General features: G+C 46.3%; 1 protein-coding gene across 3 annotated transcripts in view; it reads right to left on the reverse strand.

The window, feature by feature from the left end:
- The window catches only part of MFSD6 (major facilitator superfamily domain containing 6), a 400,661-nt gene that overhangs the window by 320,071 nt on the left and 55,136 nt on the right, over positions 1–25,454 (reverse strand). The window contains exon 1 of one of the 3 annotated variants that reach the window (XM_085648804.1): positions 13,417–13,516. The exons of the other annotated variants lie outside the window; for them this stretch is intronic. The gene's annotated coding sequence lies outside the window, so the exon portion shown is untranslated. Of the gene's footprint in view, positions 1–13,416; positions 13,517–25,454 lie in introns of those variants that run through there. 3 annotated transcript variants of the gene reach the window in all.

The following is a 25,454-nucleotide window of genomic DNA, read 5'->3' on the forward strand; positions in this document are numbered from 1 at the left end:
TCCTGTGTTTCTACAATGCCTAATTTTGTTGTGCACCCAGGTGTCCACTCATGATCTAATGGCAAAAGAATAGCGTCCGCTTGCAAATAAATATCCTGTTAATGTAAACTGTAAGTTCATGTAACAGATGCCATACATTCCTCTAGTTAAAAAAAAGTTATCTCCGACAAAGTTCAGATTTGAAAACAGATACACTGGTCTGTGACATGCACTAGGTAATCTTGCACTATTGTAAAGTGTTTGGGACTGGTCTGTCCAAACCAGCTCATGAAAGGTCACACATCAGATTAAGCAAAGAGATCGACTCTGCTCTGATTTACAAGACTGGTGTTTTTCAGGGGAAGTGGTGAGAGGCACAGGGGCAGGTCTGGGGGACAGAGAGAGAAAGAGGAGGAATAAGGGCAGAGGGATGGTTGAAGGGAGTGGTAAGAGATCAAGGGGGATGGATAGGGGGAGACCAGAGGAAGGAGGGGGGAGTCTCTCACTCGCTCCCCAGTGGGGGATGTGAAGGGAGGGAGGGAGAGGGAGAGAGAGAGAGAGATAGAGAGATGTTTCAAATTTGGACCAATCTTGTCCCTTTTCTTTCTTTCTTTACTTCCTTCCTTCGGCCATCTCCTTCTTTCACTCCCTCCTTAATTCCTTTCATCTTTTATTCAGTTAATTTTTTCTTCATTTACTTTATTTTTTCTAGCTTTTCTCCGTTATCCCTTAATCCCATCCAATTAATCTTTTCTGCCTTCTCTGTTCACTTAAGGCCCTTCTTCCTTTACTCCTCCTTTCCCTCATCGGATCACTAAACTACTTATATCTTAATCAGTTTTTTCCCGTAATGTCTTCACATAGTTCTTTGTTTGTAGTATATATTAGAGTGATAACTGGAAAACATACTGACTGTAAAAAGGAGTTGGAACCCACCACGCATAATTGGAAATTTCCATTGTGGGACTGCAAATTCTGCTATTTTACCACCCAGGCTAAGGAAATAGGCTTGGGTCTTCACAAACCATTGGGATTACGCAAACACTCCAACTGCATTACACCTGATTGTATCTACATGGTAACCTGCTCCTGCAGGCTATGCCAGGTGAGGATAACTACCTGACCAGTAAAAATAAATGTCAGTGAGCATAAGAGTACCATTCACTGTAAATGTACCACCACAAGACATACAGCACACTTTCAAGAAAATAACCATACACCAAAGATCTCACGTGGGTGGACTTAGAAGATTTGTGGACATTTCACAGTGGGACAAAAACTTTTGCACCCAGGAGATTGCTGTTTTGTTTTGTTACGAGGGGGGGCGAGGAAGACGGGTTGTAGAACACACACATTTATCATTAATAACTAATGAACAATCTTACGACCTATCCTTGCCCACTACAGAGTCTGTATCTTTTACCTGAAAACTAGATGGTTTTATTGACACCAATCCATTTATCCCTGGACGAAGGGCAAGGATTGATGTATATCGAAATACTAATGAACCACAACAAATTGCACATTTGAACTTGTAAAACTACATAAACACTTTCTACTAGGTTCAGTGAAATCCATAGGTTTGACATGACATTTGGTTTACTCAATCAATCCTGTTTATGTACCGAATATACAGGTAATCTCCTATTTGACTCATTGTACCCACAAAAGAACTGCTCTCCTTATGACAGATTGCGAGCCCAGTTTTAATGATCCTTCAAAGATAGAATTGAAGCATAAAAATTAAATCCACAGGGTCAAACTTAAATTAAATAATATTTAAGGTAATAGAGCGAAAAGGACCCCATCTGTTGCAAGTGTGACTATTTCAAGATAGTGAATAAGCAACCCAAGCCTCATTACTTGCAGGCGGTGACAAGGCATACACAAGTGATGGCGCTAATCTGAGCGTGGTTCATTCACCCGACCAATTAACGCAGAGGAAATCAACTGATTCAGGCTCTTTAAAAACACCCACTCCCGCTCCCTGGCATTATTCTGGAGCTGATGGCATGGGTAGGCCTATAGGTCTGAACACTTCTAATAAGAAAAATAAGAAATAGGTATTTCGACCAGTTGTACAGGATATTAAGGGCATTCAAAGTCTGAATTTCGCCTGTAAAAAATGTCCCCTAATTTTGGGCTCAGTCTTGGGACTAAAGGGTGCCATATCCCCGGTCCTATGAGCCCTGATAAACTATGAATAGGCTAAGACCCCATAAATATGAAATATACCACACATATATAATCAGAGGAGTAAAGCAGTATTCGTGTGATTGGTTATTTTTGTTTGAAGTGCTCACTTTCTTTCTTTTTTATAACTAATTTAATTGATTTTCGGAAAAACGAAAAGTAACAACACAGCACTGATATGCATTTTCAATTTGATACATTGATGTACCTTTATCACCAGTTGGGCACAGATATAAGAAGTGACCCATACCCATCTACTGTTCGCAAGGAAAAACCTCTTCATTCTACTTGACCCAACCCTTTGCTCCAAATCTTTCTGCGTTAGGCTGGACATCCCTGGCCTCATATAGCGGATTTTCCTGCGCTGCGCACTAATATACACCTTTGCGCCATATTACTATGCTCGGTGGGGTGAGATTTTTCCAGACTGCTGCGATGTCTCATGTGGCCATCATGATAGCGGTACCTAGGAGGAGCTTGTCTGCCCTGGATCCGTCGAATCAGTCCATGACCCCCAAGAGTAGGTTCAGGGGCTTGTGTGGTACCACCCAGCACGGGACGCCCGTTTATTCGGATTCCAACGCCTCCCAGTATGGGGTAAGATGTGGACATGCCCCCACCGTAGAAATCGGCTGGTTCCGACCCACAACGTGGACATGCTGGAGTGGCTCTTAGGCCCGCCCTGTAGAGACGACCGGGGCTGAGATATGCACCATGGAGGTAGTACAGTTGGACCAGGCGGAGCCTGGCCGGGATAGTGATGGTTTTAAGGGCCATCAAGGCATCCCGCCAGTCTTCGTCCTCCAGGGGTCCCAGCCAGGCTTCCCACCGGTGTCTCAGTGGATCGAGCGTTATTGGACTGCTGTTGGTTAGGTAGCGATATATCTTTGAAACCCCCTCTTCCCTAATTTCCCCTTTATAATCTGTTCTTCCATTGGACTAAATTTGGGAAGTGATGTGCCTGCCGGTATATGTGAGTTAAGGGCATGGCGCAGCTGCAAATATTTGTAGAACTGAGTCTGTAAATCCGGGAATGATCATAGGTGATCCCCCACCCACACGTCGCCCAGTTGCGAGATGCCAAAGAGGTACCACCTCTTGAAACCCTCCAAGGTCCCAACCTCTTTAAGCCAGGCTCCCTGCAATAGGGGTGTCTGCTGAGTCAACTTATTGTCCCAGTGGGTGTGACATAAGGCAGAGCGCTAGGACAGTAAGACCGCCTGGGTCACTGTCGGAAGGACCGAGGGAACTGGGCATTCATATAGCATTGCCAGTCCCAGCTCCTCCAGATCGATCCTGTAGGCTGGGTCAGACCAGCCGCCGTTAAACCAATCATGCAGGACGAGCAGCCGAGTCACTAAGAAGTATAGTTGAAGATTAGTCTTACCCACGTCGAAGGGTATGACTAATCTTATCGCAATAGGCGAGGGTCATTTGAGGTCTCGAGTTACCCCAAAGGAATCTCATGGCCATACTTGTAAAGTTCTTTGAACCAACTACGTGGAAGGTGGAAGGGGGTGTTCTGGACGATGTATAAAAACATGGGCAATATCATCATTTTAAATAAGGCTATTCTTCCAAGAGGGATGAGTGGCGGGACTTGCCAGTTTCTGAGGTTCTCTTTTGCTTTCTTGACTAACAGGGTGATGTTAAGTGACCATGCCAAGTCTGGGAACAACGCAATCCAGATCCCTAGTTATTTGAATGATCGCCACCTTATGGGGATGGCTGACTACCAGTCGAAGCATTCTCTTGAGATGTGAAGGGGCACTAAGGTCGATTTGGCGGGATTCAGACATAATCCTGATACCCGCTCGAAAGCGCGGAGGAGCTGGAAGCATCTGGGTCCAGACTGCCCTGGGTCTGCTAGGAAGAGCAAGACATCGTCCGCGTAGAGGGCAATCTTGTCTGTGTGGGGACCCCTCCATTTCCAACCTTGAATCTGCTCATCTGGCCGAATGAGGCATGCCAGTGGCTCCATCGCCAGGGCGAAGAAAAGGGGCGAGAGGGGGCATCCCTGTCTCTTCCCCCTACCGACCGGGAACAACTCGGAAAGCGCCTAGTTTATGAGGATTCGCGCCTTGGGTTTGGAGTATAGGACCTGAAAGAGGCGGCGGAAATAAAGGCCTAGAACTGCTGCGATCGGCACGCTATCTAGATTCTGCCAATCAACTGTGTCAAAGGAGTTTTCAAAATCCACTAGCAGGAGTGCTAGATAGGGGGTGAGTGCGTGACGATTCTCTAGGGCTAGGTCGGGGCGTAGTGCTCACTTTTAGCATGCTAAAGGCCTGAGTATTCCCAAATTCTTACGTGATGTTTGCAATACTGGAAACAAGTCACATAGTAATTGTGAGAAATTGGCCTGATATATGCTGTCCACTAGTTATAGTGGGCACCTTGTATCAGTCCAAACAACCCCTTATTGGGTATAGGTTAAAGACAACCTTTATTGAAAGCTATCCTAGTGGCAGCTATGGAGAGCAGCCTTCAGGCTAAGTCATGAAGGAATGTAAAGCAGCTTTTTTTACCAGTCTATAATCTCTTGAGTCACTAAATGAAAGATATCCACACCAGGTATATATATAAAATATATGTATTTATTACTAAACACACCCTCCTAGTCTCTTTATGAGACTAGAGGTCAAAACACATAAGTTACACTTCAATAATCATAGTAAAATAGCACAAATACACGTCAGACCCTAGGGGCGAGCCAAACCATACACTAAAATAGTGGTATATGAACCACAACTTAACTAGACACAAGGTCTAGAGTCTGTAGAATCGCTGGGACCCCAAGGAACCACCCAAGGTAGTGACACAGGGAAACCACGGGGGCCGTGTGCAGTGTGTGAACACAGCCGCGAGCTCCCGTTAGCTTCTATGGGGAAAGTCGCGGTTAGATTTATAAAGATTAGGGACACTTAGAAATTAGTCAGGACCAAACCCTTTTGGACTTAGTAAGATCTATGGTTAGCACCCACGGGAGCACCGGAGTACTCGTGTTACCTCACCCAGGGAAGCCGGGTGCATAGGTGTCTTTTGGGGTCGGGTCGGGACATCGATTTCAATGGGAGCTGGCTGCTGCCGTGAAGATGCAAAGTGTCCGAAGAGATCCAAGCCTGGATCGAGGAGGAGTAGAACCTGAAAGCCGAAGGGACAGAGTCTGGGTCACTTGCCAGTGACCAGGAAAGCGATGAGCAGATGCCCACCAATGTCTGGTGATTTCAGGTGAAGAAGGTAAAGCTTGACTCTTCAGCCACGAGGACCAGGAGGCGTCGAGGACGACCAGGAGCTGGATTAGAGCTGTCCCACGAAGGATGTCGAGTGCTGCAGCGTCGGTGCCCGGATTGGACACAACAAGCCTTGGCAACAGCAACCCACGCAGAAACGAGAAAGATGCTTCGGTGCAGGCCAGCAAGGTCTGTGGGACTCACCACTTGGTAGGGAGTCGGGGCACATCTGGAGCAACCAGGAAAGCCCAAGGAAATACAAAGTTACCCCCTCAGGGACCCACCAGTCAATGGACCAGGGATCGTGAAGGGACCTCGAGACGAAACACAAAATGGCGGCCCACGGGTCACTCGGAATGCCCAGGCCAACAATCTTTGGTGGATTCACTGCTCGAGGTGGGGGCTACAAGTCAGCCCAAGCACGACTTCAAGAGACGTCGAGAAGTCAATGCACTTGCAGAAATGCATGGTGACCAGGAGTTCCGGTTCCACGCTACTCACGAGGGCTGCGGGTCTCAGCTTTGCTGGGGACTCAGGTCGGCCTCTGAAATGTCTGGAAATCCTCTTCCTGGGTTGCAAATACTTCGGAGTCCAGCGGGAGCTTCGATGATGCAGACCGGAAAATTACTTCGTTGGTGCCTGCCAAGCAGGGGAGTCACTCCGTGACCCCAAGGGAGATTTCTTCAGTCCTCTGGTCTTGAGCAGAGCGGCAAAGGTCCAGGATTCGGCTTCAGAGTTTCGTCCAGGGTAATCTAAAGTCCTAAGGACAGGGGTCCCATACTTATACTAAGGTAGGGGGTTGGACATACTCTGGGGACCCACCTATGGGAGGGTTTGGAAAGAGGGGTGGCTACACCCATTTCCTTTGTTCAGTTTTGCGCCAGAGCAGGGGTTGGAAGCCCCTGAACCGGTTTGAGCTGGACTATGCACAGGGACACCAAATGTGCCCCCAGTGCAGGACTTCAAAGCACTCAGCGAGTGCTCCCACCCAGCCCCAATACACATCAGCCTGTCTGGGAGGTGGAATGGAAACCTATTGCCCAGGCCTCCCCTGCCGGAGTTTCGGTCAGCAGCAGGAGGCCAGGCCCATGTCTGTGGCTGCAGCATCCGTTTTGTAATGTAAGGGCTGTATTAAGTTTCTACTGGGTATTCCAGTGCTGTCATGTCTCTCCCTCTCGAAGGGTGGGATCATACTCCCACACCAGTTACTGGTGTGGGGGTATGATTCCAAGGTATTTTACACCAAACACGACATGTTTCCGTGCAGCCAGTCCAAAGTTAGCATTTACCGTTTGGTTATAATGCACTTAAGAGTATATGGTCAGGCTGCACTACAAACAGCATCAGAGAAGGGTCTCCGAACACTGCAGAGGGGCTCTGCTCATGCAGGGGCACGCTCTCACATAAGAACCAAGCACTCTGCCTTCAGGATTCATAAGGCCTGCCACAGGAGTGACTTATAGCTTTATATGTGTATATATATATATATATATATAAAGTGATACAGGTAACCTATATCACAGTAAGGGGTGCATGCACCACCTTACCCAGGCTGCAGTAGCAGACCTGTGGTGTAATTTTGGGTGGCTTTCCAGGGGTGGCATAATACATGCTCCAGCCCCTGGTAGGCCTCGGGTACCTATGCCCTGGGTACATAGTATACCATATACTAGGGGCTTACAAGGGCACCTTAGATCCAATCTGTAATGTACCTAAAGTACATGGAATCATTTTAGAGAGAAAGCAGCTAGGCTGGGGCCCTGAATAGCAGGGTCCCAGCCAGACTAAAGTCGAAAAACAGTGAAACACCAGAAAAAAGTGGCGTTAAACATGTGAAGCAGATCCTACTCTGCTACAAAAATGTCTTTTAATTGTGTCTGTCTATGTACCGGTATTTTGTCTTTTAAGTAAAAAAAGAACATTCGAGTTCCTCAACTAGGGACAAACCATACACTCCTTCTAAACTTAAGTGACTGTGTTCCTCACTAGATACACTACAACTACAACTAAGGCTTCTTAGAAATAATCTATATAAGAGTATATTAGGGTTCTATCACAAGGTCCTTAATAAACTCACTCCTGGACAGGGAGGCATGAAACAGGTCAACCACCAACTAGACCAACGAATACCTAAAGCTTTAACGGTCTACCTTTATTTTTAATCTTGCCACAGATAAATCCAAGAAGAAGCTTTCCTTTGGGGTTACCTGAAGGTCATATTACTATCACTAAACACACAATCCTTTATGAACTACCACAAAACTATTCTGTGGGAATAAGGGCCTCCTCTGGGGGGCCCATTCGGTACGGTGCCGCCCACCCAACGTGAAGCCCGATCAAATGATGAAGCACACCACCTCAATAAGTGAGGGTCAGTGCATCCTGAAAAGCATACCCCTAGTGACTCAGTTACAGTCAGGGTACAACAAGATTTTTTCATGTAGGTGCAAAATCACATGGAACGTAACTTTATTTTTGAGAGTCTGTAAAATAGGAAGGATATGTGATGGACCGAACAATTCCTCCCTTTCCCTTTGTTAATTTAGGAGTCCAGAATCTGCCTGCAAATCTATGTGCAAACTTTTGTAAGAATGTATACATGTTATGTAATACTGTAAATTCTCTACAAGCTTTAAAAATCAAGGCATAGGTGTTGTATATTTTCTGTGCAGGTGTGCCGAAACTTGGCCATAGGAAGTATGCAAAGTAGATCTGCTAATCATGTACAGCTTATGTATGGGCAGTATGCAATGCAGATCTGCAAATCCAGTTTAGGATTGACAAATCCTATGCTAGGTTCACTCATAGAATTTTCATATACTGTGATAAAAAGACATTTTTTAATATTTATTTCATTGCCAGGCTAATATATTTGGTGCTCTCGTCATCAAAATGGTTTAGGTAAGGTTAACCCCCAATTCCGTCTTTCTTTTTATTTTTCACAGAACAGTGCTCCATTTTTAATGTGCATATACCTCCACAAAAATATATTTTTTTATATTTATTTCATTCTGGGGTGGTCCATTTGGTGCCCCAAATATGGGTCAAGGTTCAGGGTAGGTTCACCCTGCCGCCTTATACCCTCATTCTTTTATTTTCCCCATCAAAGTGGGAGAAACCGCTCCCTCGTCCAAAGGTAATTTTTTAACTGGATCCGTGAATCCTCTGTGGATTCGCAAATTCTCCGAGGATACACAAATTGAGGGTCTAGATAGCTCTAAAATGTAACACATCATTCCCAGACAGGAACATTTTAAATCACAAATATTTGGAAAACGATAGTACTGATTTACACCAAACCAAGCAATGCACTTCTGAGAGTAAACGTTATTTACAAGCTAAGCTGTTTTTTCTGTATCAAAGAACAATGGGAGTTAAAACAGGTAATTTCACTTCTGGGGCCCTCCTATTTTCATGGCTCGTATTGGAAAGATTTGCAGATCACTTGCCAAGAAGAACCTAAAGTGGATGCAATTTTTGGGAGGAAAGTTTCATGCAGATTTGGCTAATGGCATCAAAGTTAATAGAAAGTTAAGAAAACAAAAAAATAGGGGTGTGGCCTAGACGTTGAAGATGGCGGTCGCAGGACAAAAGTGCTCTGCACCGCCTGTGGTAATGCTGGATGGTCCTGCCCTAACCAGTGCATCTCACGTAATCCTGGGGACGGGGTGATATCTGGCCCGACACCACTATGGAGCCTGGCATGAGATGTCACTCTGGCAAAAGGCTGGGACCCTGGTGCTAGCTGCTTGGGGCTGCGGGCCTAGTAGGGGCTTGTGGCAGGGTGCGGCCAGTAAACAAGGCCTTGAGGAGGATGAACAGTGACTGCCAAACAAGGCCCAGGAGAGCAGGTGCAGGCAGGGTGTGACCGAATGGAAGTGACCCGGACTGGCAAATGAGTGTGCCGGGTTCCTATGGCAGAAGGCAGTGGCCGTTGAGGAGCCAAAGAACCTGCGGGTGGAGATCAACTGGAAATAAGGAGCCAGGACAAGTGACGCTGCCTGCCGCAATGCAGTTGGCCAGTGGAACACCACGTTGGCCTCCGGGGAAGCCAGCATTGAGAGGGCAGGCTGGGGTCTGAAGGACAGCAGAGGTGCCCTGCTGTGGGGCTAGGGCGCCACTGGACTTGGCCAGGGAAGCGGCAGACAGGAGGAGGTGGGCATGTGCAGGCCTTGTGAGGGCACCTTTCTGCTACTTCACCTCTGTGTGACATGGGCTGACTGACCGGTGGGCTCTCCCCATGGGAAACTTCCTGGGTGAGACTGATGCTCTAGTTGTGGCATTAGGGCCTGGGACACTTCGCTCTGTAAATGCAGTGTGAAAGTGTGCTTTCCATTCCTACACACGTTAGGAAGTGGTCCTTACCTGAGGATTTTAAACACAGGGCAGGTCTGCCGTTGGAGTCCTGTGTGAGCGCACTCGCACCTACGGTGGTTGTAAACCAGAGTGTGCACTTGAACCTATGATGTTCTAAAGCCTGTGACCCCCCTGCCATTGCAGGCTGGTGTGTGCATTTGCACCGATAGTGTTTCTACCCATTGGTCCATTCTGCCACTGCAGACTTGGGCATGCACTTGCACAAATGGTGTTTCTACCCTTGTGTCCAGTCTGCCATTGCAGGCTGGAGTGCGCACTTGCACCGATGGTGATTAGTCCAACATGCCATTGCAGGTCTGTGTGAGCGTCATTAAGCGTCTACTCAAGCTTGCTTGTTTAAATCACTAGCAATCCTGAAAGAACCTTACACTATCACCAGAGCACCTGCAGGTACACCTGAGGGATGAAGCGAGTGGTAGGTGAAAGGCAGGGTGGGTACACACGTATCTTCCCTGCCGAGCTAGTGTAGAATACCTTTCACTACCTAGGAGGTTTGCTCTTCTCATAGGCTAACATGGGGAAAGGGTTGAAATTACTTCAGGCTGCAATAGTGGATTGCAGTGGAGCAACCACGTAATGTTTTTTTTTCATTAGATTTGCAGTGACAAACCCTTTCCAGTGTTAAAGGCGGTCTTATCATGACTAGCGTAGAAATGCCACTTCTAGAAAGTGGGCCTTTCTATGCTCTAAAACTCTTTGTGTCCTTTGTGCTTGGCTTCAGTCGACACTGGAGGTTGGGGGAGCACATCTGGACATTCCCCAGTGAGAGTTATAAAACATAGGGCATGCAAATGGAATGACAGACCTCTGCAATTTGCGGGCCTGGCTGGATAGATTGGAGGAGGAGGAGGTTTTGACACTTGGTCTCTGGAAACAGATCATAGCCCCACTAAAGATCAAGATCTGTATTCCGTGGCCACATGGCAGACAGGAATGATATTTTGGGGAGACATTTGTGTTTCAAAGGGAGGCCCTTTGACCCACCCGACTTCAAAGGTATACTGCAGTATAGCTACTGGTCTTACTAGTAGACTGACAAACGCACTGCTAAGATATATGTGAATTAGAAATGTGCTCACTGAGTCGAAGTTGAGTGGTTGCACCATGGTATCAGCCTCTGATCTTGGGAAAAAGTAAAGGCTAGAGGACAGATTGCAGAATTCATTGCGGCAAGAAGAATGCAAACATGCTTCTTAGGTGTTTTTCAGATTATTGTCATGAATCTCAGAAAAAACTGCTGTAGACAAACCTTATAAGCACCCATTTACAAGGTGTGGTCTGTCCATATGAAGTTCCCAATCGAAGATGTAGGAGAATGTTTTTCGGTTATATCAGTTCCTGTTTGAAGCATAGCTAAACGAGAAAAATACAAGAGGAAGATGCATGACAACACATTCAATTTTTGTTTTGTTGCAATCTTTGCCCCTTACTCCTATTTCTGTTTCTGATTTTTGCTTCTAGTGGTTGGATCTTCTACTAGAGTCTACTTCTGGATATAATTGCTGGCTCTCTTCTATTCCCTGATGTCAGGAGGAGTTAGGCATCCTGCTAATCACTTCACTGTTTATCTTCCTCTTCAATCATAGTATAAGATTGCTAAGGAGGTTTGTATTTCCTATCTGGGATAATTTTAAAGAGACACTTGACACCTTTCACTTATACTGTTCCGTGCAGGCTGCTCCTAACAATACTGGGTGAAGTCACACTTTCCTCAGTTAGTCAAGACTGGGACTCAACAGACCTTCTCAGTGTCCATTCCTTGACATATTGCAGGGCGATGCCTCGTTGTGTTTGGTAATGCTATGGATCCTTCCCAGTACTGAGCACAAAAGTTAAAATTGCAGCCTCAGAAGGCCAGTTGAAGCACACCTTGGTGTCACGGTTGACAGAGATCCCCGTAGTTCCTTCAAGTGCAACAGGTTTTTCTGGGGATCCAGTGAAGTTACGATTTTTGATTTCTCTCATGTTGAAATTAGCTTTCTTGCCATTTTGCACTGTTAGTCTTCTGGATCAGCAATGGCGTGGACAATTCCTTTAATAATGAATTCAGATGTTTGTTTGACGTCTTAGGATGCCTTCTGATTAGCATTGTTGCATAACTTTGAACGTCCTGGTTTGAACTAGTCAGCTGAGGAAGCCATGTGTGATATTCAGCAAGGTGGAATAGATGATTTGACTTATGCGACTTGTTTTATCAGTTAACAGCTAAAAACACATGCGTTGAAATCACTCAAATTGTTCTCTTTTAATCTGATCTGAAAGAAGTAATTAAGAATGAACTGACCTTCTTGCAATATCGGACTTTATTTTCTGAACGTGTTAATTTAGGGCTCCTGACTGAGCATAGATTACGAGAGAGAGTTCAGGAAAGAATGAGGTCTTGAGGAAGCTATTCTAATTTTTTCGATTAGAGTTTCTAGTGAATCCATTGTCTCAAGAAAAGGTTTTCAAATAGGAACTGTGTCGGATTCATTGACTGAAAGTGAAAAGGGTGGCAGGCATAAGGCTGGGCTGTGTCTTTATTGTGATGATGCTAGATATATGATTCGAGTCTGTGCTAAATAGTCTCTTAGGAATGCTGAAAAAATCCAATCGTCTCCAGAGAGGAAGACTAGAGTGTGATGGTCTCCTTATATTGGAATTTTGTATGAATAATGCTGATAACCATTTGTTTCTTGTATTGCTTGTAATAAGAACAGAAGGAACGGGTGTTAATACCTCTACATTGTTGGGTGGTGGTGCCTAGAACTTTTATTGTTCAAGACTGGGCAACTAAAATTTGCATTCTTAAGAGAGTTAAGCAGACTCCCTAAGTTATTTAAACTTGTCTAGGCTCACCATAAACGAGAGGCCACTTCTCCATTACAAGTTTATTTGGTGATCACACACAGCTGTTATGTTTTACAATATTGCCTCTCCTCATTATACTGTAATTTTTGTAATTCTTTAATTGAAGAAGCTTGTCAATTGGTCTATACGAAGAATATCTTTATCATGATCTTTGATATGCTTCTGGAAAATGTTATTAGAGACAGTATCATGCTTTTGCTAAGGCTTATATATACTCACTTCCACTTCACAGGAAATATGGGTGTGTCATGCCAATTGAACCTGGCGCTAATGTTCCTTATGAATGCATTTATTCCTTAACTTAAAACAATGCATAACTGCTTTTTCAACACAATCAGGTTGACCGACTGTATTGAGTTACCCCTGGGGTGGGTGCTGTTCCCCGTTCTCTCCCCCTTTTCAAAGAACACGGCGGGATAACTGAGTAGTTTTCTGCTTTGTGCTTTTATTGTGAGGAAATACGTGATAGATTTAAGCAGTCTTGGGGTCCGGTTCTGATGCTCTCGGTGTTGTTCTGGTTCGGACTGGGGGTACTTCAGGGGCTTCGTTTCCTGGCTTCGTTTCCTCCCAGTAGGCACGAGGTGCATTAGAAAAAGAAAAGAAAGCCACGAATCGGTGGGGAACCTTCAGGCTTTTTGTTTTTTTAGCAGTGAAGGGGCTGTGAGGGGTTTACTGAGCTCCACCACCACGTGAAAACAAAGTGAGAAAACAAACGGTGTCCACCCTCAAAGATTCACACGTTCCCTCCCCGTGATACCACAAACCCCCGTATACGGTGACGTACCTGCTCCAGCCACGCTCCTCCTGGAGAGTGGCGAAGCGTCGCGCGGTTTGCTTGGCGGCCTGGCTCTTCTTCGTTGTCTGATACCTCCGGGGGCTCTTTGGGTTTTCCAACAAGGTGGCGGCTTCCCTCCGACTCTCCTGGCTCCTCCACGCTCTATCGGGTCTTCTCTCTCGTTCCCTTGCAGGCACCTCCCCATACGTCGCTTCTTCCGTCGTCAGGCCGGCACTTTCCAGTGATAGGGCGGCTTGTGCTGACGTCGCCTCTGTGCACTCCTCCTCCCGTCCTTCCCAGCTCCGGTTAAAGGGGCCGCTCATATCCTGTACATGGAGCGGCAACAGGTCAGTGTACTCTAAATGCCACGGCTCCGGATCCCCAGGAACCTCCTCACACCGACATAACTATCTACTGAAGACTCATCATCACTTCCCACCCTTTACACATTTGGTGGTCTCAAGTTTGACTAATTTAGCAATTGCTTTAACTAGTGATGCAAAATTACTCTTGAATGCAATTCATGAATGGCCCCTCTGGTTCCTTCACAAGCGGAGAATGTAAACCCCAACAACTAAAAAGTTGAAAACAAACCTGACATTTGTTTTTTTCCACTGAGCATTTAGGCTTACATTTCACTTTAGTGAAGATGGGGCGGAGTCGGCACAACGAGGGTAATTAACAACCGATATTGCCTGCAGATGGGGGCAATAATGTTTAAGTAAGGAAACTGCTGAGCCAGACTTTGCAGAAAAGCACTAGCACTGTAAACAATGTTATGTTATTTAGAATTTCTAACGCGCACAGATACTGCAAGAGTGTCCCGGCGCGAACCTCGAGAGAGAGAGACGAAACGCCAAGAGCCAAGATTAGGGGAACAAATGCGTTTTCAGCTTCTTCTTGAAAATAATCTGGTCCTGAATGCCTCGGAGCGCAAAGGGCAGACCGTTCCAGGCCAGAGTGGCCTTCACAGCTAGAGAGCTGCCGCCTGACCTTTGCAGGCGGAAACGCAGGATTTGGGCCAGGAGTTGGGTGGAAGAACGCAATTCTCTTGCAGGGGTCTAAAAGGAAAACCGTTTCTGAAGGTAGCCAGGCCCAGTGGCATAAAGAGCACGGTGGGCAATAACAAGGATCTTAAATCTGATGCTCTCTGCCATGGGCAACAAGCTTAAGGGGCGAAGGTGTAGTATCACGCTACATCTGTCGGAAACGTTCACGAGCATCCTTGCCGCCACGTTCTGCACCACTTGCAATTTATTTAATAGGTAGCTTGGGATGCCAGCATATAGAGCGTTGGCGTAGTCTAGCCGAGGAAGAATAAGAGCTCGAATCACTGACTCCTTAGCCGCCTGGGGAAGAAGGGGAAGAAACTTCCTGAGGTACTTTAGGAGACCGAAGCAGGTCCCTGCAAGTTTCTTGACCTGGGTTGAAAATCAGAGATTCTCCTCGAACCAAACCCCTAAGTTCTTAACTGGACACCCTGAGGACGAAGGCAATGCAGAGTCGGAGGGCCAAAGTGATTCCCTAAACCAGGCAGGAAAGTTGCAGAATAAGAGGATTTCCGATTTCTCCTCATTACATTTCAATTCAGCCCCTGCCAACCAGTGGAAGACTGTGGACAGACAGCGTTTGGCGGACGAAGTAGAGACTTTGTTTTTCCTCCAAGTGAACAGGAGCTGTGTGTCATCGGCATAAGCGATTATCTTTGCTCCCAAGTCCTCCGCCAACTGGACCAGAGGGGTAACGTAAATATTAAAAAGAAGAGGACTTGGAGAAGAGCCTTGTGGAACCCCAGTGGTCACTTTCTTCGGTGATGAGGAAAATGGTGGGAGCCATATCTCCTGTGTCCGATCCTCCAGAAAGGATTGGAGCTAGCCCCAGGCAGTGCCTGATACACCTATCTCCGCCAGTCGGGAGAGCAGCAGAGCATGGAGAACCGTATCGAATGCCGCCGAGAGGTCTAGCAGCACCAAAGTAGCCCTCCCGCCGGCATCCAGGCAATCTCTGATGGTTCAGAGATTTCCACCACGGCCGATTCCGTACTAAATGAAGCCCTAAAGCCCGATTGAGCCGGGTGGAGAAGGCCTGAACTTTCAATGTAATCAGTCAACTGTCTGGTGACCACTTTCTCACAGACCTTGGCCAGGCTGGGCAAAAGGGAGATCGTTCAGTAGTTTGACAGGCATAGCGGATCAAGGGAGCATTTTTTTTTAAGAGAGGGAGGATCTTGGCCTGCTTCCATGCGGCCGGGGCAAGAGCTTCTGTGAAGGACATGGTAACAAGTCTGTTGACTTCGGGATTAACAGTATCCGCCACGTCGGCCAGAAGTCTAGCTGTGTACGGGTCCGCAGGGGATCCTGATTTCATCCCCATTAAAAACTTTAAGGGAACTAGGAAGGTCTATGGGGGTAAACGCGGCCAGCTAATGAGAAGGACAAGCCAGAGGGGTGCCTCCGGCCGGGAGGGCATCCTGGACTTTATTAATGGTGGTAAAGGACGCCTGTATAGTGCGGACTTTCTCCATAAAGAAAATGGAGAGATCTTCACACCATATGCCAGAGGATGGAATCGTGCTAGCTTGTGCTTTTGGGGCCAGGAAACTTTGAACTATAGAAAAGATTACCTTAGAGTTATTCTTGGCTACGTCAATTCTATTCCCATAGTAATGGCTTTTAGCCTGTGTAATGGCCGTATAACAGGCTTTCTGTTTGGTTCTCAGCATGAGTTTATCCTCGTAGTGATAACCCTTGCGCCATTGCCTCTCATGTTTCTTGCATTCCTGCTTCAGTGACCTCAGCTTAGGAGTGAACCATCGATTAGGCGGGGAATCCCTAGAATGTCTATGCCGGGTAGCTGGAGCTGTGAGATGAACAGTTTGAGATCCAGCTTGTGAACCCAGCTAACCCCACTGCAAGATCTCTGGCAGGAGGCGGTCTGGTGGAACCCAGGGCTTGGCTGAATAATGATGGGTCAATTTTAGCAAACACCGACTCACGCTCAGACCGGGTGGGGAGGTTAGCAGCAGGTAAAGCCCAAGAGAAATATGATAGAAAGTGATTCGATCAAGACACAGGAGTAGGAGACTCAACTGCAATAGAGAAGTTCGCGCAGATGGGATCTAAAGGGTGGCCCCCTGAATGCCTTGGAAGGCCAACCCATTGGGTGAGTTGAGCGAGGGACAAGATGTCAGATATATCAAGGGTGTCCTTTGAGCCTGTCTGGTCAAAATGAATATTTAAATCGCCAAGAACGATGTAATGGGTGAAAAGCAGAGCTCGGGGAACAATAGCGTCTCCCAGAGCTTTGATAAACGCACCAGCTGATCTCGGAGGTTGGTAAATATCAGAGATCCCCCTAGGGTGAAATGAGGAGAAACATTGATACTGATATCTACCAATCTAACAGTTCAAGCCAAAAGGCTTACTTTGTGTAAAGGTAATTTGTCCTTGATGGCATATTTTTGCTCACGCTTCCATTTCTTAACATAAACTCTTGTTAAAGTTTATCTTGTAGTTGCTTTGTATTTATACATGGCAACACTGTCTGCTGTCATGGCTTTCCTGTCAATACATACATGTTACATGCAAACCATGCTCAATTGTGTACCAACATGAGGGCACTAACTCGTCATCTGGGTATGTGTCTGGGTTAGGAACTAGAAAACTAATATTTTGAATGGTAATATTAACTATATGCGCGCAAGATCACCATATTATTTTCAGATGTTATTTTCAGAAGCTTTAAGTTGACATTAGTCATGCTAACAAAATAGAGAACTGACATGTTCCCCTCTATAAAATGCTGCAGAACTATGTGTAATGATTAGAGATGCAAGGCCACCCAGCCTTGTACAAATCAGACTTGGAAGGAAATAAAAATGGCAACATATGCCTGCCTTCTGTCTGCTTCTGTAACAGAAACCTTGTTAGTATTCCGGAGTGTGAGGTGAGAAGCTGCATAGGAGTGCCTCATTTTCCCTCTCCACAGAACATCATTGGAAGAGAAGGTCTAAAGAGTACCAAGCATTTGGGATGGGGAGAGTTGAGGACTAATTGTTGGTGGAACATGCTGAACTATTGGTCTCCGACTGCAAACCTGATGGTTTTATGAGGCCTGTGGGGATACTTGGCTTGGTACATAGATAGGGAATTCTAATAACAGTTTAACCAATATAATAACCATGAGGGTGATAAAATATATGTAAATATTAGGTAGAGGTCAGACTAATCTCATAGATTTGATGAATGATGTAATAGGTTTGAGGTATTTCCATATTCACCAAGTTCTATATTATCACTGCTGAGTTTATTGTAATTACCATCATTTTGAAACATTGATTTATGTACGTGTAGTGCATATTAAATAACCTTTATTGTACAATATCAACAGCTGTGTGTACCTACTGATTCTAGAAGCCAGTGATGGGCCCCATATGTATACACATCACTTCTCTTTCACATGAGAGTTACTCTGACAGGATGTTCTAACTCCGAACTCCTCATATCTATATGAGCATAACTCACTATGCTGTGGAGAGAGTGGCAGCTACCGGTTCGCCTTTTCTCCGAAGACGGTACACTATTCTTCATACCAGAGTATGCCCTCTGAGAAGTGGGGGGTCACATCACTGTTTTACTGTTGCTCCTCTACACGGATTACATATACACATCATTGCTGAGGAAGGACGGCTGCATTAAAAGTGGATTTGAATTCTGGAAAGGGCAGGTAATTGTGTATTTTGAAATTTAAAATATTTTGCTCTTGTGTGTGGGGAGAACACTGAAAACTGAAAGTCTTTAATCACAATTCCTTATGGAAATTCTACTGGAAACGTCTGGTAGGATTTATAGAAAAAGGATAAGGACATTATGTTCTCATGGTAGAGATATTTACAACTACCCCGCGTGGAGACGTACAGTGACCGTTCTTTGAAACTCCTTTGATGTCAGATGAGCCTTTGTTTACTTCCTTGTTTTAATCTGGAAACAGGAAAATGTTGGCTATTAAATGTAATATGACATTTTTCAAAGCGGATTAATTAGATTTGTTTGTCTCAACAAAACAGCTTTAAAATTTTAAAAGTATACAACATCTAACTGGTTCACCAATCTGCATAGAGCCTGCTTACTACATAATTTCCAGATTTTCAAAAAAAGGAGTAAGTGGTTAACCTTGATCACTGCAGAGCATATAGTCCTAGAGATTCTCAACTTACATTGAGTTATTTCCTTGAATGGCAGCTACACTCCAGCGGGCTTTGCAAGTCACTCTGCCCAATAATGCCAATAGGTTGCTAAAATTAATATTACCACCTGTTAGACATGGGTAGCGTGGTGCAGAGCGGGTGGGCCAAACTCCGGAGGAAATGTGTAAAACATCTGAGCAGCACACTCACAGGCGACACACCAGGCACACTACAAAAAGAGACCACACCAGGTGATGTGAAAATAACTTATCTATTGTGAGATAAACACCTCAGGATGTAATCACAGTGGCATATACATTGTGCCCACCGGCACTGGGTAGCAATTTACAGGGGACTATTTACACGGCAGGGCCAATCGGGACGCTGCCAACATCATTACAAGGTACAAAGACAAGTGTAAAGCCATCTGGATTAAATGTGAATCCGCCAGTACTTACTGGTAAAATAATGAGGTCAGCAAAATTGCCGTAGCAGCAGCCACATTAGCTCAGGCATAACCATATTAACCTGGAGGGAACAGCATTAGCATGCAGCATCTCCCTAGTATGAAAACACTAGGCCCAGAAACTTCATTAGCATGATCACATTAGCGCAGGCCTTGAATGAAAACATTAGGCCTAGAAACATATTAGTATGTGGCACCTCCTCCGCAGGAACTCGATAGGCCTAAAATCAACACTGTACACATTAGGGGCAGAACATTAGGTATCCACCTCAGGCCTAGACTAGCCACGTAGGCATTAGGGAAAAAGCATTATGCATCTCATTGGCGTAAGTCCCCATGCATAAACAATACTGCAGGCATGTAAACTCATTATGCATCAGAACCCATAATGCCTAGAATAATAAGGCATAAAACCATCAGCAGGGTGAGCATTCCCTTAGCATAAACAACCCATTATGCATGCCATTAGCATACGTGCATTAGGCATAAACATAGATCCTCATCCTGGGGGCGTAAATCAGAGTAGGCATAGACATGGGGTCTTAGGCCCTCCTCATGAGCCTAACAGCATGAACACCCCACTAGCATGGAAGCATTAGGCAAGAACATCCTATGCAGGACCATATTAGCCTGAGGCATAAACCACGCGAACATGAAGGCAACATCCCAGCACCTCACCTTAGGCATGAATAATTAGCATTGGGTGTACAAAATCAGCAGGGCCACCATAGGGGAAAGCTATGCCCTTTTTAAATGTCACTACGTTGCAACTGCCCACTGTCCAGCGGGGCAGTTGTGAAGAGTTAACTCAGTTCTGCCCAATACTGGGAACGTGAGAGCCCCTCTTCTGGGACCCTCAAATGAACAATGCCCCCAGACGGTGCAGCTGCCCACTACGAGGGCGCAGCTGTGGGAAAGGAGGCCCCCCCAAGTCACTGGCAAGTTGGAGTCCCCTCGGGGACTCGGTAATTGAAGAAGTGCCCCCGATACTATGCCTCACTTGTTGCAGCGGCCCGCAACGGCGGCGCCGCTGTGCACAGGGATAAACATGGCCACTCCTGGTGCTCCTTCCGACCCAAACACCGCTCTCCTCCCGGCTCCCCACTCACCGGGATTCTTCTTTGTCTGGTTGTGGCCTCAGGCGCCCCGTAGGCTCCAACGTCGGGACTCTGGCTGACTCCAGCTGCACTCGGGGCTCTCCTCAGCTCCGGGGGAGCCCCGATTACCGGCACTTCTCAAGACGTCACCCGGGCCCCCTTCTGTGACCCGGGACTTTGATGCAGCCCCCGTGAGGCTCCGGACGTTTCCTTGTGCTGCTGGGCCAACGCGGGGCTCCCTCGTCACCACGGGAGCTCCGCAACACCACCGCTGGCTTCCGGCTTCCTCCTTCCTGCCGGCGGGCCTGGCCACCCCTCCCCCCAACCAGGCGCACTCCTGCCTGGCTTCCGGGTCGCTGTGAGCAGCGCAGCGGCACGGGGTTTTCTCTACGCCCGGTTGCGGCGGTGATTTCTTTCAAAGCGCTTCAGACGCTCTTGTACTCGGGCCGCAGCGGTGATTTATATCTTGGCGGCAATACACGGAGTGGGCACCCGCTTAATTTAAAGGCATTCGAAGCACCGCCATAACGTGGGGTGGGCACCCGCTGTAAGAATAAAGTACACAGGCGGCAGAAACACGGGGTAGGCTCCCGCTGTTTCAATTAGGCAACAGGCGGCAATCACACGGGGTAGGCTCCCGCTAATTTCAGGAGAGAAGGGGGGGATCCCACTCGCCGGGATTCCCTCTGGCGATTAGGATATAGCGCTCACGAGGCACACACGCTCCTCACCTCCTGGGTGCACTGCTGTAGCGCTCACTAGGCGCTAGGTTCCAGAAGGTAAAGTAGTGCCCACGCTCCTCACCTCTTGCTGGGGTACAGTCACTGATGGAATAGAGGTTTTTCTTTTTTTTTAACTTTATTTGTAGTTTTTAACATAGATCATACCATTATATAACAGTACATCGTACAGTGAATTACAATATTGTCGCAATAGTCTCTTTGGTTAGACGTCTCAATTTCAACTTATTTGACAGAGCAACATTTTCAATTATACAGTAATGACAAAGGGCAGGCAGAACACAAATAAAGGAGTTACTTTACATGGGCCATTGAAGAGCTGTCAGGTATGAATGACTATGGATAGGCAGCCTAGTCACCGTTTAACAACACATAGTTCCTAGACATCTGTTATATCAGCAGTCTTGGCAGACCTGCAGTGTAGACAAAAGAACAATAGTGGAGCATATCTAAAGTCGTTTATGTAGCTGCAATTGAAGTGGAAGGGGTATCTTCAGAGTTTTGTAATAGCAAGTATCCTTGGAGAGGTCTCCACATGTTTTTGGGCTTGGAGGTACGTGGCAATGTCTCAGCGCAAATGGTATTCTGTTCTTTACAATATGTTAAGTCTGTCAACCATTCTTTAAATTTCGGGGCTTTTCCCCTTCCCCATCTACATGCTACTCTTCGTTTAGCTAATAACAATGACACAGCGAGGAATTTCCTGCAAGTTTTGGGTCTCTGTGCAGTGTATCCCAGGAGTGCAAGTAATGGATCTCTTTCTATTACACGGTCAGTCATTTTCTCGAGCGCCATAAAAACCTGTTCCCAGTACCCATGCTAAATGTATGAATCCCACTCACAGCTATCAGTATCTGCCAACTTAAATTCATATTTCTTAGCCGGTGTATAGTACAAGAGATGTAGGTATTTATAATGTATCACTCGCAGCCTACAGCTTGCCGAGATCTGTGCCGTTTGTAGACAGCAGTATTGCCACTGATCGTCAGTTATTTCTCGCCCAAGGTCCTCCCCAGTGTTCACGGGATGAGCTAGTGATTCCTTCTCTGTGTGTCTGTATATTGGTGTACAAGGCGGATAATAAATGTCTTGCATCAGTGAATCCCTGAATCCCAACATGTGATGTAATGGGATGAGGCTTAATGGTTCTTTCGGGAATTCAGGGATGATCGATCGTATTCCTTGTCTTAGTCGTACGTATAGGAATACATCTAATGGTGTATGTTGCATACCCTGTAGAAAATGTTCTAGAGTACGAAACATTCCAGCATGAAACAGGCCACCCCACGTGTTAACATGAGCTTGTTTACAGAGCCCCAAAAATCCCTTTTCTTGCAATAATGAAAGACTAGGATGAAAAGTCAGCGGGAGTCGTGGGGAGTAAAGGACAGGCAAGGCCAACAGAGAGGTTATCTGGCTCCATGCGCCAACCGTACTGGTGATAATGGTGGGTGGTGTCGTGCGCGTGCGAGTAGGTCCATATATCAGTCCAGTCCTCTACAGCTATTTGTGGCATGTAGCGGGGGGGATGTATCCAATAATATGCGTAGTGCACCTGTGCGCTTAAAAAGTATATTTCAAAGTCCGGAACATCAAAACCCCCTTGTTCATTTGGTCGCACTAGCGTCGACCATTTAAGTCTCGGTTGTTTCCCTCCCCAAAACAATCTGATTAATTCAGATCACAATGGATGAAAAAAATGTCGCCCAGGATGATAAGGGATATTGGAAATAAATAAAGAAATTGTGGGAGTACAATCATTTTTATAAGGGATGCCCGCCCCGCTAATGAAAGCGGCAGTGAGATCCAACGCGTAATGTTGGAGTTAAGCCGTGTGATAGCCGTGCCATAATTTGCTCTTATCGTTTCTTCCTTATCTCTGGTGATCTGTATACCAAGATATCGTAAGTCAGTATCGCACCATTCTAGCGGGAAGTCAAGTTGAAAGTGAGTCACAGCCCCAGTTAATATTAATACCTGACAACCTGCCAAATCTGATAAATTCTCGCAGTATGGGGTTGATGTTTTGTAGGGGGTCTCTGATGTATAGCGTCATATCATCCGCATATAATGATATCAATATTTGGCGTAAGCAGTAGCGGAATGCTTTGTCTTTGTGGACCTGGCCTAATCTAGAAGCCAAAGGTTCTACCGCTATGGCAAACAATAGTGGGGATAACGGACATCCCTGTCGGGTGCCTCTAGAGATAGTTATCGGCTGGGACACGTGACCATTAATCAAGATCATAGCAGTGGGGTGGTGATACAATAATTTGATCCAGGACAAGTATTGAAGCAGGAAGCCCATTCTTTGTAATACTCCAAACAGGTAATCCCACTCCACTGAATCAAACGCCTTGGTGGCATCTAGGAATACTGCGGCAAGTGGGAACTCCGGTGCTACCGTCTGAATTAAGGGGAATAAAGTTTGGAGGTTGTGGGACGTGTTCCGGCCCGGCACAAACCCTGATTGGTCGGGAAGTATTAATTTGTCCATTAGGAGACTTAATTGTTTAGCCAGTATTTTTGCTAAAGTTTTCGTATCACAATTTATCAGCGATAATGGGTGATATGAGTCGCAGGACTCAGGGGGCTTTCCGGGCTTCAATAGCGACATAACTCGAGGAGGGGAGTATACCTACTTCTAGGGATTCTTCGTACACCTCTTTTAACACAGGTGCCATGATGTCAATGTAGCTTTTATAAAATTCTGCTGGTAGGCTATCTGAGCCTGGTGCCTTCCTGTTCTTTAGTTGCATAATTGCGTCTATCTCAAACGGGTGATTTAGGAACTCCCTTTGTGCATCACTGTGCCATCCAAGCGCTATATCTCCCATAAATGCATCTAAGTCTGGGGGTTCGTGTCTCTGGGATACATATAATGTCTTGTAATGGGTGGTGAATGCGTCTAAGATGGTTAGTGTGTCACGGTGCAGGACATCCCCACTCTCTTGTATCTCTAATATGTATGCACTGAAGCGGGGGCTTCGCGTCACCTCAGCTAGCGCCTTACCCGGCCTCTCTCCTTCCCCATATTTAGGGGCCACCCAATATCGCCCTCTAAATTTGGATTCTCTCTGCGCCGTGTCTTTATAGTCAGACAACTTCTCTCGAAAGTCATTTTGCACTTGCCCCACTTCTCCTCTCCCCATTCTTCTCTCCAGGTCTCGAAGTTCTTGCTCTAATTTGCGTAACGTGTTCTGTATGTCTTTCAATACCCCAAAACTCTTTGAAATACAAAAGCCTCTTATCGTCACCTTAAAAGCCTCCCATATCAATTCAACACTATCTACGGTCCCCTTGTTTCTGGCAAAAAAATCCTTAATTTTCTCTCCGAGCTCTGCCTGAAATACTATATCTAACAGGGCTGTGGGTTGCATTCTCCAGCTCGGTCGGGGTCTATCATAGACTGGGGGAGTCAGCGTCAGCAGCACTGGACACTGGACAGTGATCCGAAAAAGTCCTGGCTAAATGTCTCACATTCCTTATGGCAGGCCCTAACTGATGGAATAGAGTTGTAGCGCTCACAAGGCGCTAGGGCAGGAGAGCAGGCAGGCAGTGCTAGGCCAGATCCGCAGTCAGTGGGTACTCATCAGCACAGGACAGCAGCTCCTAGGAGCCGTCATCCCCTGTAACGTGGCACTCCTCCTGGTACCGCAGTCTGTACTCCAGCAGCGGGCTCTCACTGGCCCTGTGGACAGCGGAGGGGAACGGGTAGGCACAGGTGCCAGGACACAGGCCCTTGCGGCGGTACCTCCTGACAGTATGTCCCTTCACAATCAAGTCCATGCTCAGACTGAGCACATGGCATCCCAGCTCCGCTATTTATACACCCCTCACCCCACCTACCAGAAAGGGCTAGAACCTTCTAGAAGGCTCCTGGCAGTTCCAGTCCCAACTGTCACTGTGGAGGAGGTGTAGGACACTCTGTCACTTCAAACACTTCAAACACTAGACCGTGAACCCACCTCAGACAGAAATGGCATCCATTTTAAAAGTGAAATTTTACAAAGGTGCATTTCTACCATGGTGGAAATAAAGGTGCGTACACCATTGCACAGCATTAATCATTTTCAGTTCAGACACACCCTGTCAGTAAAAAGGCTAGGGGACAAAGCGAAAACAAATTAGGACAATAAGGGCCAAGTCCAACACCACCGCATCTACTTACTTAACCTTTTCCCTACTTTACTGAGGTTTATCCATCTCACCCAGCTCAAGTCACGACTTTCCCCAAGCGGTTTTCTCTTTCCATGATGATGAGAGTTGTGCCCGCCCTATAACCTCCACTTCCCTCCACATCACTTCAAGAACTAACCATGCTCATTATCAGATTGCTGATGAGGGATGAGGTGATGAAAGAAGAATCTGAGTAATGTAGATTACAAGTAAGTAATTCAGGAATTGTGAGTTATGTTCTAGCGGAATAGCCAGGGGAAGGTTAATACGCTGCAGTGATGTTTGAAAAGTGGGAAGGGTGTTTGGCAGTGACAAAGTAAGTTATCACATCGTTCTTTGCCGCTTTCTGTAAACCTGCATAACGGTGCTAAAAGATGGCC

The sequence above is a fragment of the Triturus cristatus genome, chromosome 3_2, assembly GCF_964204655.1.
Source record: "Triturus cristatus chromosome 3_2, aTriCri1.1, whole genome shotgun sequence".
NCBI lineage: Eukaryota > Metazoa > Chordata > Amphibia > Caudata > Salamandridae > Triturus > Triturus cristatus.